The sequence below is a fragment of the Loxodonta africana genome, chromosome 21 (genome assembly GCF_030014295.1).
Source record: "Loxodonta africana isolate mLoxAfr1 chromosome 21, mLoxAfr1.hap2, whole genome shotgun sequence".
Taxonomy (NCBI): domain Eukaryota; kingdom Metazoa; phylum Chordata; class Mammalia; order Proboscidea; family Elephantidae; genus Loxodonta; species Loxodonta africana.
Genome location: NC_087362.1, coordinates 42,742,751 through 42,756,111, shown reverse-complemented (window position 1 = coordinate 42,756,111; position 13,361 = coordinate 42,742,751). Strand labels below are relative to the sequence as shown.

Sequence of the window (13,361 nt, the reverse complement as noted above, 5' to 3'; positions counted from 1 at the left end):
GTGTGACCACGTCCTTCATTCACCTTTGTTTGGATGGGTCAGAGAAGCAGCTCCTGCATCTGCTGGGGCAGGAAGAAGGCTTGTGCGGGCCATGGTAGCACAGCTGGGCCGGGAAGCAGTGGTGTCAGCCACGTGTCATAAAGGACTGCCTGGGCCCATATGTAAGCCACACCAGTTCCTGAGGGACAGATGGAAGTAAAGAGTGATGTAAGGCCACAGACTTCTCCACTGAGAAGAATCACCACTGTTCAAAAAGGACTCTTATAATGCACTTGCATTCCTTGAAAAAAAAAGTTTTTTAAATCTTTTGAATGGTAATATATCCACATGTTTAAATATCAAGACTATGTAAAAAGGTATACTTTGAGAAGTCTTATTCCCACCACTGTTTTCTGACTACCCATGGCTCTTAGGGAACTTATACTATTTCTTGTTAGTCTTTATTTTTGCAAGTGTAATATGAATATCCTTATTTTCTTCTCTTTTTTACACAAAAGAAAACATTATATATACTTACATACATTTTTTTTCATTTAACAGTAGTATATCCTGGTGATCTTTCCCTATCAGTTCATAGCCTTTTCGTTCATTTTTACAACCAAATAGTATTCTCCTGTGTGGATATAGCATAGTTATTTAACTAGTCCTCTAGTAATGGGCATTTGGGTTTTTCAAAGTCTTTTACTACTACCTACAATGTTGTGAAGAATAATCATACATAAAAAAACCCAAAAACCAAACTACCGTCGAGTCGATTCTGACTCATGGCGACCCTACAGGACAGAGTAGAACTGCCCCATAGGGTTTCCAAGGAGCACCTGGCGGATTCGGACTGCCATCCTCTTGGTTAGCAGCCGTAGCACTTAACCACTACACCACCAGGGTTTCCAATCATACATACATCCTTTTATATGTACCTGTATTAACTGGGTTTGTGTTAAGGTGCTGCTTTCTAATTCCTTCCCAAAAATCAAGATTAAATTTTTTTCCAGGCCCATGAGTTTCATAATTTCTTCACAAATTAGCACAGAGATATATGCTTCACAGGAAGCAAAATGCATCTGAGAGGAAATGGTTACTTTCCTAACTCTTCCTCAGATGGAGACTAGGGCCCTAAACAGATCATGAGAACAAAGAAACCAGATACCACCCACTGATCGAAGAACATGTAGTTTAAAATGAATGTAAAAACTTTCTATTGGGGAAGAAACAAAGATCTTTAGCTTTATCTTTACCAAAGTACAGGTATGCATCGCTTAGCATCCTTTTGGGCAACATCCAACCACATATACGTCTGAGTGCCAGGATACCAGATCCTTGTCTTGAGGTCGAAACCATACTTCTGCGTGGCTGCTGTGCCTGGCCCAGAAGCCATCTAGTCTGTGGTGATGGAGGCCAGGCCCAAACTCCCAACCCTGGTCCTCCTCAGCTCCCTTAACTTGGCAGGTCTAGTCCCCGCATTTTGCCTGGTGTGGTCCTATAGGGCGTCAATGAAGAGGTATGCATCCTGAATGCCCCAGCCCTGGCTCATGCGCCCGCGGCCCCTTTAACCCACACTGTCCCCTCCCCAGGCAGGCTCTCATTGGCGAGCTGGCCTTTCCTGCAGCTGGCTTAGCAGAGAAGGCAGTGCCAGCCAGGCGGGACCAGGCAGAGCACTCACTTGAGGCATCCATAGAAGGAGCTGCCTGGGCTGCACACCACACAAGCAGCACCCGGGAGCCCTGCACTCCATAGACACAGGTGTTCATACATACAACTTCCAAATCACATAACATCCTATTTCGCAGAATGGATTGTGGCTGTTAAGCTACACAACATATATAAACAACTTGTCAAAGCTCTCTGTTGTCAATTTGCTAACTGGGTCAGAAGAAACATTCTTATCACTATATATTATGTTGGTCTTTTCCAGATTTGACCCAATAAAATCTATGTTCTTTGCTGGTGGTTTCAAACCAGAAGCAGGTGGGAACTGCTCTCAAAGTGAGCACAGTAAAGGGAAGGAACGAGCTCTGTCACTAAGGAATTTTCTTTGCAATGCCATACGGCCAGCCCAAACTGATTTAAGCAATATAAAAGTAATTTATTGTCTCAGCTATAATGTAGGGATGGTTCACTGGCTTCAAGCATAGGTAGAACCAAGGAGCAAATGATAACATCAAAATATTCTCCATCTCTTGGTTTTGTGTCCCTCTGTGTTGACTTCATTCTCCCTGCAGAGCTGTCAGAGAGGCTTCCTTTAGAGCCAGTGCCTGGAATCCAGACTTCTAGCCTTCTGAACTGTGCGAAAATACATTTCTGTTCTTTAAAGTCATCTACTTGTGATATTTCTCTTACAGCAGCACTAGGAAACTAACACAGGAACCCTTTCTTAAACTGTTTCAGAGATTAAAAAAGGAATAATCACTAATTCATTTAGACACTTATGAAATCTCAGTGTCAAAACTTGGCAAGGACAATATACAGCACTCAAGGCCACTGTATATGCTCGTCTCTGGCCTTTGCACATGATGTTTCTTTACTTCAAAGACTCCTCCCTCAAAACTGTTCCCATTGCACTGCTATTCTCTTAACTCCTAATCCTTCCCCTTCACCACTCCACTCACATATACCTGGTCCAATATAATCTTCCCTATGCCCCTCTCCCTGGTTGGACATTAGACTTCTGTCATAGCCATCCTCACACTTCTTGTCCCACTATGCAATCACTTGCCCTTCTTCCACATCAGTCAGTGAGCAAAATGACTCTACCTTATCCCTGTAGCTCAGGTGTACTGCATGATGCCTGGCATACCAGGAGGTACATGACTCACCTGCCCTGAATGGACTGCCTACTAAACAAGCGCTAATTTTATTTTGCAGCAGTTAATGAAACACTGTGGCCACACAAAGAGCATGGGCCAGGTTTGTGCACCAGGGGACTAGTCCCAAATGTGGCCCAAGAAATTTCTTCAAGGAGAATTTGGAAGGAGGCAATATAAATGTTCTCAAAGCCTCGCTCTGCATTGGACTGAATAGCAGAAAGCTTTAAAAAGCCCCATTTGTTCCCCTTTTTATCTTTAATTCCTTAGGGAGAAAAAAAATTATGGTTGACATCAAAAAGGAAAAGCCACAAGATGGTTTGGTAGGAGGATCTATGTATATCTCTGGTATCAACAGCTTTGCTTCCTTGCCTCCTGAGCCCCTGCAGATAGGCTGTTGCTTCCAGGTGTGAGATGGAGTGGTGTATGCAAGCAAATGTGCAAATGCTTGCCTTGGTTCACAGCAAGAAGACCCACAGACATTTGAATGATAACCTTCTACTGAGGACAATACTATGTTTATTCCCCAAAGCTTTGAGAATCTGGACTAATACATGGGAAATAGTCACTTAAGATCTGAAGTAGCAAACTAAGCTGGTGTTCCCTATGTGCCAACCACTACATGTATAGGCAGCCCTCCTCATTCCATATCCCCATTGCTAAGTGAGGAAAATGATACTCTAGGAATGCAGTTACTTACTGAAGATCACATCCTGGAGCTAGAATTCAAACTAAGGTGTAATACATTTTTCAGAAAACCCATTCTTGTTCTGCTAACCCACAGGTTAAGAATTGAAGGCCTGTAGACTGTATTTGGCCCACAGACAGGTATGTAAAAATCTAATTTTCCTGCTTCTCCTGAAACAATTTTGAAGATTTGTCAACACTCAGCTGGAGCAGAATAATGATTCCCCTTTGGAATACACTTTTCTAGTTTGCCATACCTTCTTTTTTTAAAAAATTATTTATTGTGTTTTAAGTGAAAGTCATACCTTCTTTTTTTAAGTTTCCTACTCCTGAAAATGTTTGGGTTTTCAACTCTAGCACCATAGTTAACATGCCATCCTTTATTTTAGAACAAAATTTTTCCAAAGTATATGTGAGCAAAATACTAATCTGTGTTGGCCCTCGTGTTTTCTTGACAGGCACAGAGCTGGTTTACACAATCGCCGTGCTTTAGCTCAGGTGAGTGAGCACAGGCACCTGACGGAGAGGCAGGAGGTCCTGTCGGTTGGAGCCAGTTTAGACTGCACTGCCACGCCATCACCCTGAGGCCTTGTTTTCTCCCACTGCCAGCTGGTTTCTCAGCCCAGCAGTTACTGCCCTGCTGGGATAGAAAGGCATTCACAGTAGCACTGGATAAGTTGAGGAACAAGAGTACAGCATGAGAATACCAGCTGAAAAGGCATTCAGTAGAGGTCAAAAGAGTATACACAGGAAGGCATCAATGAAAATGGAAGCTGATGAAACCTTGCGGCAGGGGGAGGGGCGTATATACAAATATTTTTGGAGGGGACAGGGTCCTGAAATCTACATCAAGAAGAGTTCTTTCCTTTCTCTCAATTAACTCTAAAATTCAAAGAAAATGGGCAAATGAGACTGTGTACCTGTTTTTGGGCAAAGCCTGAGTTGCCCACAGTATAATTTCCCAGAGATTTCCTGAGAGGCTCCACATAAAGGCCTTGTTGTTGAGCTGAAGAAAGATGCTGGGAGTGGGCTCTGTTGTCTTGCTCTGTTGTCAGGTTGGTTTCACCACTGAGTGGCCCACCGCACCTCTCCCCATGGAGACACTGCTGGGTTTCAATGCTCTTTTTATTCTCTTGGCTGCCTGAGCAAATGGCCATCACTGTTTCCATTGTGAGCACTTTCCCTTCTGGAGCCAAGCCCAAGTTCAGGAAACATGTGCTGGAGACCAACACTTGGCAGCCTGGGCCCCTACTTGGAGTGACTTTCTGTCTTTGCTTTTCCTGCCACTAAGGCTCCTTCCTGTACTTGAAGATTGAAAAGCAGTGCCATGAGCTTCATTCTCAAAGGTTCCTAACCTGCTGGCTCATCAGGATGAAGATAAAAATTCCAGAACAAATTTCAGAGCCCAGGTTTACTAACAGATTAGGAAAAAAATTATTTCCATTCCTCCCTTGTCACCACCATGACTGAAGCCATATATCCCTCGCAGCATCAGTGGGTTCAGTTTCCTGGAGAAAATTTCTCTTTGCATTATCTACCCAGTCATTAAGCCATTTTTAAGAGAAAAACCTATCTTTTAGTTGAAAAAAATTGAGCATCCTCATTCCTGGGACGTCATTCTGTAGAACAGGTGGGAGGTTACAAGTTAGAGATTAAACACTTTCTCCACATCCATATAGGAAGTTAGTGGCAGAGTTCTGACGAATACTTACACCCATGTAATCAACACTTCAATCAAGGCACAGGATGTTCCTATCACTAGGAAGTTCCCCCCTGCCTCTTTTTACTCAAACCCCACCCCCACAAATACCAGGCAACAACCACTGGTATGATTTCCATCCCCTTTTATTAGTTTTGGGGCTCTAGTTTAAAAAATAAAAATTGAATTCAAACCACTTTGCCTGCAACCTTGAAGTTTCTCTTCCCAGAATTTTCCTCCAACTTTTGGGCTGTAAGTACTACTTGAGATTTGTTTGGACCCATTTGGGCAGGCTTACAGGAAATCAGTCTTAGTACCAGCACAGACACATTTAGGTTTAAAGGGATTCACATTTATAGGATGTGAAGGCCAACTCTAATTCTTCATGATGGATATAAAAGAGCTCTTCTTTTTGAAAAATGTAGGTGCTTTATTCAAAATATCTGTTGCATCAGTTCTTTCCGTATCCAACCATTCCTTCCAGATAGAACTGTTTTTGTTCTATGGAAAATTTGGTTGAGCCCTTAAAAGTGAGCACATACACACTATTTTTCTACTTGGAGACTGTTTTCCTAGCTTCAATTATCATTCTTCGGCAGTGGGGGCCCATCTGAACAACTCACCTGACCTTGCCAGATGCATTCCCAGATACCATCATAGGAGAGCAGAGGTGGTTGAAAAGATATCATTGTCCTAACCCATTTAACTAGCCAGGAAGGGAACTAAAATTTAGAAACTGGAAAACTTTGGTGAAAGCTTGCTCAGAACATTGTTTTAAAGCCAGAAGCTGTTGCCAAGGTCCAAATGGAGGCAACCTCCCACCAGCCACAGACACTACCAAATCAGACAGGCCTGTGTTTCTTCTGACCAGAGTGAACACCGGCAGCCAGGGTGGGTCATTTTCTCCTCAGCAGCTTCACGTCCCGCAGACAGTGAGCTAATGCTTGGCACTCATGAACTCCATAAAACGAGGAATTTAACCCCACGCTTTGAAGCAAAAATGACTACACAAAATGAATACACAAAATTATTTCAACCAAGCCACATTTAAAAATTTTTTAAAGAAAAAGGCTAAAAATATGCACACATCAAAAAAAACCAAACCCAGTGCCGCTGAGTTGATTCCGACTCATAGTGATGCTATAGGACAGAGTAGAACTGCCCCATAGAGTTTCCAAATAGTGCTGGGCGGATTTGAACTGCTGACCCTTTGGTTAGCAGCTGTAGCACTTAACCACTATGCCACCAGGGTTTCCATGCACACATGTAGAGCCCAATTCTGAACACAACAAAGAAACAATGATGTAAGTATAAACTTCCTGGATACAACCAACTCCTGAAAGACATATTGTTAGTAAAGAGATAATTCTATGGAATTAGAAGCAAAGCCACCTAAAGCACCATGTAAGATTCCCTCTTCCCTACACAATGTTACTTCTGAGTATTTTGTGGTGGTTCTACAGTTTAAAAAGATAGAAAAAACCCATTCTCATTTTTTTAATGTTTAAAATTTAGTTTTTTAAGGAAGTCATTGCACAGGGGACACTGAGCTTCAACTAAATGTGATGGAGAAATCTGGCAATAGTGGTGATGGTTGCACGTGATGAAGGTAATTAAATGTCACTGTATTATACAAGTAAAAAATGTTGAAACGGCAAAAAGTTTTTTTAAAATAATAGGTATTATACTAACATGGCCTAAAATACAAAAAATAAAAAAATATTAAAGGTATTCAGCGAAAAGTCTTCTTCCTACTCTTAAGCAACCAAATCAAAAAAACCAAACCCATTGCTGTCAAGTCAATTGTGACTCAGAGTGATCCTACAGTACACAGCAGAAATGTCCCACAGGGTTTCCCTGAACTGCAGACATTTTGGTTAGCAGCTATAGCTCTTAACCTCTGTGCCACTAGGGGTCCTCTCAAGCATCCAGCCACTCCCTTAACCTCCCCACAAGCCCTGGTGTTACTGGTTTCTTGTGTCTATCTATTCTGAGATATTTTAGCATATATAAACAAATACGTAGATATAACTTTCATCTTTCTTATACAAATGACATATATGCTGCTCTGTACTTTTTTGCACTCAATATATTTAGAAACAGAAAAATAAAACCGCATCTTCATTTATCCTTTGACCCAGCAATTTCACCTCTAAAAATCTATCGAAAAGCTACACTGGCAAAAATACAACATGCTGGGAGGTAGGGCCAAGATGGCAGAGTAGTCAGAGGCTTCCCGTGATCCCTCTTACAACAAAGACCCAAAAAAAAAAACAAGTGAAACAATTATATGTATGACAAGCTAGGAGTCCTGAACATCAAAGGCAAAGTTAGAAAACAGACTGAGTGGCAGGGAGAGGGAGAGAAGGCTCAGAAGTGGAGAGGAGTTGCCGGACCTGACTCGGCGGGAACCCTCAGGCACAAGCCCCTGGAGCAATCGCACTGGGGCTGGCAATAGCGTTCTGTACGCGGTTTCCTCAGGGAGAGACAGAGTGCTGCACAGCCTACTCACACCTCCAGAACCAGAGAAGAATGGCGCTCCTGGCAAAAGCTAAATACTTAAACGTTTATTTTACTGCATCCCCCGCTCCCAAGCCGGCTTCAGTGGCTGCCGATTTGCCTGAGCCTGAGATAGGTCCTGCTGAGTGCCCTGAGCCATTCTCTCAGCCTTGGAGATGGAATAAATTAACAATTGGGCGAAAAAGATAATCTGCCAGGTCCACTAAGTTGGACAGCTCAGGACAAAAGTGGCTCCTGGCCGGGCACAATGGTCTGTGGACTTTGAATACCTTTTACCCCTGTATGGACATGTGTGGGCCCATTTCAGCAGAATAGGCCCTTGTTGGCAGACTGCAACTGTTTCAACTGTGTGGTGGAGAGGTGAGTTTTTGATGTTTGACACTGCTTTGCCTATTAAACAGCGTCCTCACCTAACCACATCGGGGCATAAGGAAAGGTGGATCCACCCACATCACCTAGCCACCCGTGATAGGGGTCCAAGGATAAGTTGTACCTCCCAGTCCTTACAACCAAAAGCATTGGGTTCCCATGGTCCGGCTGCAGAACCCACCCACCTGTGCACTCTAGGGAACAGGGACACACTTTCCTCACATATGGGGGATGTTGTCAGCCCCCTGCCTTGTTCAGAGCATGACCCCCTGCTGCAACCACATATCTGTGCCTACACCAATCACCCCTGCCCCTCTGGAACTGTAGGACAGAGTCTATACCACACACTTGATGACCAACTACCTGGATACCTAAGCTGAATCCATACAAGAGAAGTGCATTACTCCTAGGCTCATATACCTGGTAACAGCTCTAGCCATCTGGTGACAGAACGTTAGAGCTTCAAAGCTGAAAATAATCAAGCCAGCTCACTCAAGCAACCTATTTGGGCACATCAAAACAAAATAAAGCAAGAAGCTAGGATTACAGTAAACCAACCAAAACCAAACCCAGTGCCGTCGAGTGGATTCCGACTCATAGTGACCCTACAAGACAGAGTAGAACTGCCCCATAGAGTTTCCAAGGGGCGCCTGGTAGATTCAAACTGCCGACCTTTTGGTTAGCAGCCATAGCACTTAACCACTACGCCACCAGGGTTTCCAGGATTACAGTAAGAAAACATAAAATAAACTAATAAATAACTTACAGGTGGCTTGGAGCAACAGTCAATATCAAATCACATAAAGAAGCAGACCGTGATCGTTTCAACAAGCTCTCAAAGACTCAAAGAATCTTCCAATGAAGATGTCTTCCTGGAATAACCAGATGGCAGAATACCAAAAAACCAAACCAAACCCACTGCCGTTGAGTTGAATATGGCTCACAGCGACCCTGTAAGACAGAGGAGAACCGCCCCAAAGAGTTTCCAAGGAGCACCTGTGGATTTGAACTGCCAACCTTTTGGTTGGAAGCTGTAGCTCTTAACCACTATGCCACGAGGGTTTCTGATACAGAATACAAAAGATTAATATACAGACATCTTCAAGACATCAGGAAGGAGATTAGGCAAAATGCAGAACAAGCCAAGGAACACACAGATAAAGCAGCTGAAGAACTTAAAAAGATTATTCAAGAACATAATGAAAAATTTAATAAGCTGCAAGAATCCATAGAGAGACAGCAATCAGAAATTCAGCAGATTAACAACTGCAGAATTAGACAACTCAACAGAAAGTCAGAGGAGCAGAACTGAGGAAGTGGAAGGCAGAATTAGTGAGACTGAAGATAAAACACTTGGCACCAATATATTTGAAGAAAAATCAGATAAAAGAATTTTAAAAAATGAAGAAATCCTAAGAATCACGTGGGACTCTATCAAGAGCAATAACCTACGAGTGATTGGAGTATCAGAACAGAGACAGATAAAAAAAAATACAGAGAGAATTGTTGAAGATTTGTTGGCAGAAAACTTCCCTGATATCGTGAAAGATGAGAAGATGTCTATCCAAGATGCTCAGCGAACTCCACATAAGGTAGATCTCAAAAGAAGGTCACCAAGACATATTATAATCAAACTGGTCAAAACCAAAGATAGAGAATTTTAAGAGTGGCTAAGGATAAATGAAAAATCACCTACAAAGGAGAGTCAATAAAAATAAGCTCAGACTACTCAGCAGAAACCATGCAGGCAAGACGGCAATGGGATGATTTATATAAAGCATTGAAGGAAAAAACTGCCAGCTAAGAATCATATATCCAGCAAAACTGTCTCTCAAATAGGAAGCTGAAATTAGGACACTTCCAGATAATAGAAGTTCAGGGAATTTGTAAAAACCAAACCAAAACGACAAGAAATACTAAAGGGAGTTCTCTGGTTAGAAAATCAATAATATCAGATATCAACCCAACACTAGAACACTTGGCAGAGCAACCAGATGTCAACCCAGATAGGGAAACAACAAAAGTAAATCAAGATTAAAAAAAAAAAAAAAAAGCTCAAAACAGGGAAACAGCGATGTCATTATATAAAAGATGACAACATTAAAACAATGAAGAGGGACTAAAAAATGTAGTCATAAATCTTTCATATGGTGAGGAAGTCAAGGCGATATAAAGAAATAAAAGTTAGGTTTAAACTTAGAAAATTAGGGGTACATATTAAGGTAACCACAAAAGAGACTAACATTCCTACTCATCAAAATAAAATACAAGAAAAAAATAAAGATTCAGCAAAAACAAAATCAACAACAACAAATAAGAGGAAAAGACAATATATAAACTCGTCAGCACAAAAAATTTAGTGGGGAAAAGAAACTGTCAACAACACACAAAGACATCAAAACGACAGCACTAAACTCATATCTATCCATAATTATGCTGAATATAAATGGACGAAATGCACCAATAAAGAGACAGAGAGTGGCAGAATGGATACAAAAACACGATCCATCTACATGCTGCCTACAAGAGACAAACCTTAGAATTAAAGACACAAAAACTCAAAGAATGGAAAAAATATATATCAAGCAATCAAAAAAGAGCAGGAGTGGCAATATTAATTTCTGACAAAATAGACTTTAAAGCTAAATCTACCACAAAGGATAAGGAAAGACACTATATAATGATTAAAAGGACAATATACCAGGAGGATATAACCATATTAAACATTTACGCAGGCAATGACAGGGCTTCAAGAGACATAAAACAAACTCTAACAGCACTGAAAAGTGAGAAAGACAGCTCCACAATAATAATAGAAGACTTCAACACACCACTTTTGGTGAAGGATAGAACATCCAGAAAAAAGCTCAATAAAGACACAGAAGATCTAAATGCCATAATCAACCAACTGGACCTCATACACATATACAGAACACTCCACCCAACAGCAGCCAAGTATACTTTCTTTTCCAGCGCACATGGAACATTCTTTAGAACAGACCACACATTAGGTTATAAAGCAAGCCTTAACAGAATCTAAAACATCAAAATACTACAAAGCATCTTGTCTGACCATAAGGCCATAAAAGTAGAAATCAGTAACAGGAAAAGCAGGGAAAAGAAATCAAACACTTGGAAACTGAACAATACCCTGCTCATAAAAGACTGGATTATAGAAGACATTAAGGATGGAATAAAGAAATTCAGAGAATCCGATGAGATTGAAAACACTTCCTATCAGAACCTTTGGGACGCAGCGAAAGGAGTGCTCGGAAGTCAATTTATATCAATAAATGCACACACAGAAAAAGAAGAAAGGGCCAAAATCAAAGAATTATCCCTATAACTTGAAAAAATAGAAAGAGAACAGCAAAAGAAACCCTCAGGCCCAGAAGAAAGCAAATAATAAAAATTATAGCAGAATTAAATGAAATAGAGAACAGGAAAATAATCTGAGAGTTAACAAGACTAAAATGTGGTTCTCTGAAAAAATTAACAAAATTGATGAACCACTGGACAAACTGACAAAAGAAAAACAGGAGAGGAAGCAAATAACTAAAATAAGAAATGAGATGGGCGATATCACAACAGACCCAACTGAAATGAAAAGAATCATATCAGATTACTATGAAAAATTGCACTGTAACAAATTTGAAAATCTAGAAGAAATGGATGAGTTTCTGGAAAAACACTACCGACCTAAATTAACACAAACAGAGGTCGAACAACTAAATAAACCCATAACAAAAGAAGAGACTGAAAGGTAATTAAAAAACTCCCAACAAAAAAAAGCCCTGACCCAGATGGCTCCACTGGAGAGTTCTACCAAACTGTCAGAGAAGAGTTAACACCGCTACTACTGAAGGTATTTCAGAGCATAGAAAAGGATGGAATACCCCCAAGCTCATTCTATGAAGCCAGCATATCCCTGATACCAAAACCAGGTAAAGACACCACAAAATAAGAAAATCACAGACCTATATCCCTCATGAACATAGATCCAAAAATCCTCAACAAAATTCTAGCCAGTAGAATTCAACAACATATCAAAAAAATAATTCACCATGACCAAGTGGGATTCATACCAGGTATGCAGAGATGGTTCCACATTAGAAAAACAATTAATGTAATTTTATCATATAAATAAAACAAAAAACAAGAACCACAGGATCTTATCAATTGATGCAGAAAAGGCATTTGACAAAGTCCAACACCCATTCATGATAAAAACTCTAAGCAAAACAGGAATAGAAGGGAAATTCCTCAACATAATAAAGGCCATGTATACAAAGACAACAGCCAACATCATCCTAAATGGAGTCTGAAAGCACTCTTCTTGAGAAATGGAACCAGACAAGGATGCCCTTTATCACCACTCTTATTCAATATTGTGTTGGAGGTCCTAGCCAGAGCAATTACGCTAGATAAAGAAATAAAGGGCATCCAGATTGGTAAGGAAGAAGTAAAAGTATCTCTTATTTGCAGATGACATGATCTTATACACAGAAAACCCTAAAGAATCCTCAAGAAAACTACCAAATCTAATAGTTTAGGAGAGTATCAGGATAAAAGATAAACATACAAAAATCAGTTGGATTCCCCTACACCAACAAAGAGAACAACAAAGAGGAAATCACCAAATCAATGCTATTTACAGTAGCCCCCACTCTACGCACAAAAACTAACTCAAAATAGATCAAAGACCTAAATATAAAATCTAAAATGGTAAATAAAGATCATGGAAGAAAAAATAAGAACAACGCTAGAAGCCCTAATACATGGCAGAAACAATATACAAAACATTACTAACAATACACAAACACCAGAAGAGAAACTAGGTAACTGTGAGCTCCTAAAAATCAAATACCTAAGCTCATCCAAAGACTTCGCCAAAAGAGTAAAAAGATTACCTACTGACTGGGAAAAAGTTTTTAGCTATCACATTTCTGATCAGCATCTGATCTCTGAAATCTATATGGTACTGCAAAAACTCAACAACAAAAATACAAATAACCCAATTAAAAAAGGGGCAAAGGAAATGAACAGGCATTTCTCTAAAGAAGACATTCAGGTAGCTAACAGATACATGAGGAAATGTTCACCATCATTAGCCACTAGAAAAATGCAAATCAAAGCTACAGTGAGATTCTATCTCACTCCAACAAGGCTGGAATTAATCCAAAAAGCACAAAGTAATAAATGTTGGAGAGGCTGTGGAGAGACTGGAACACTGCTGGTGGGAATGTAAAATGATACAACCATTTTGGAAATCAATTTGGTGCTTC

General features: G+C 40.6%; 1 protein-coding gene across 1 annotated transcript in view; it reads right to left on the bottom strand.

The window, feature by feature from the left end:
• The window catches only part of ADAT1 (adenosine deaminase tRNA specific 1), a 45,063-nt gene that overhangs the window by 5,567 nt on the left and 26,135 nt on the right, over positions 1-13,361 (bottom strand). The window contains exon 10 of the transcript XR_002787471.2: positions 24-178. The gene's annotated coding sequence lies outside the window, so the exon portion shown is untranslated. The remainder of the gene's footprint in view (positions 1-23; positions 179-13,361) is intronic.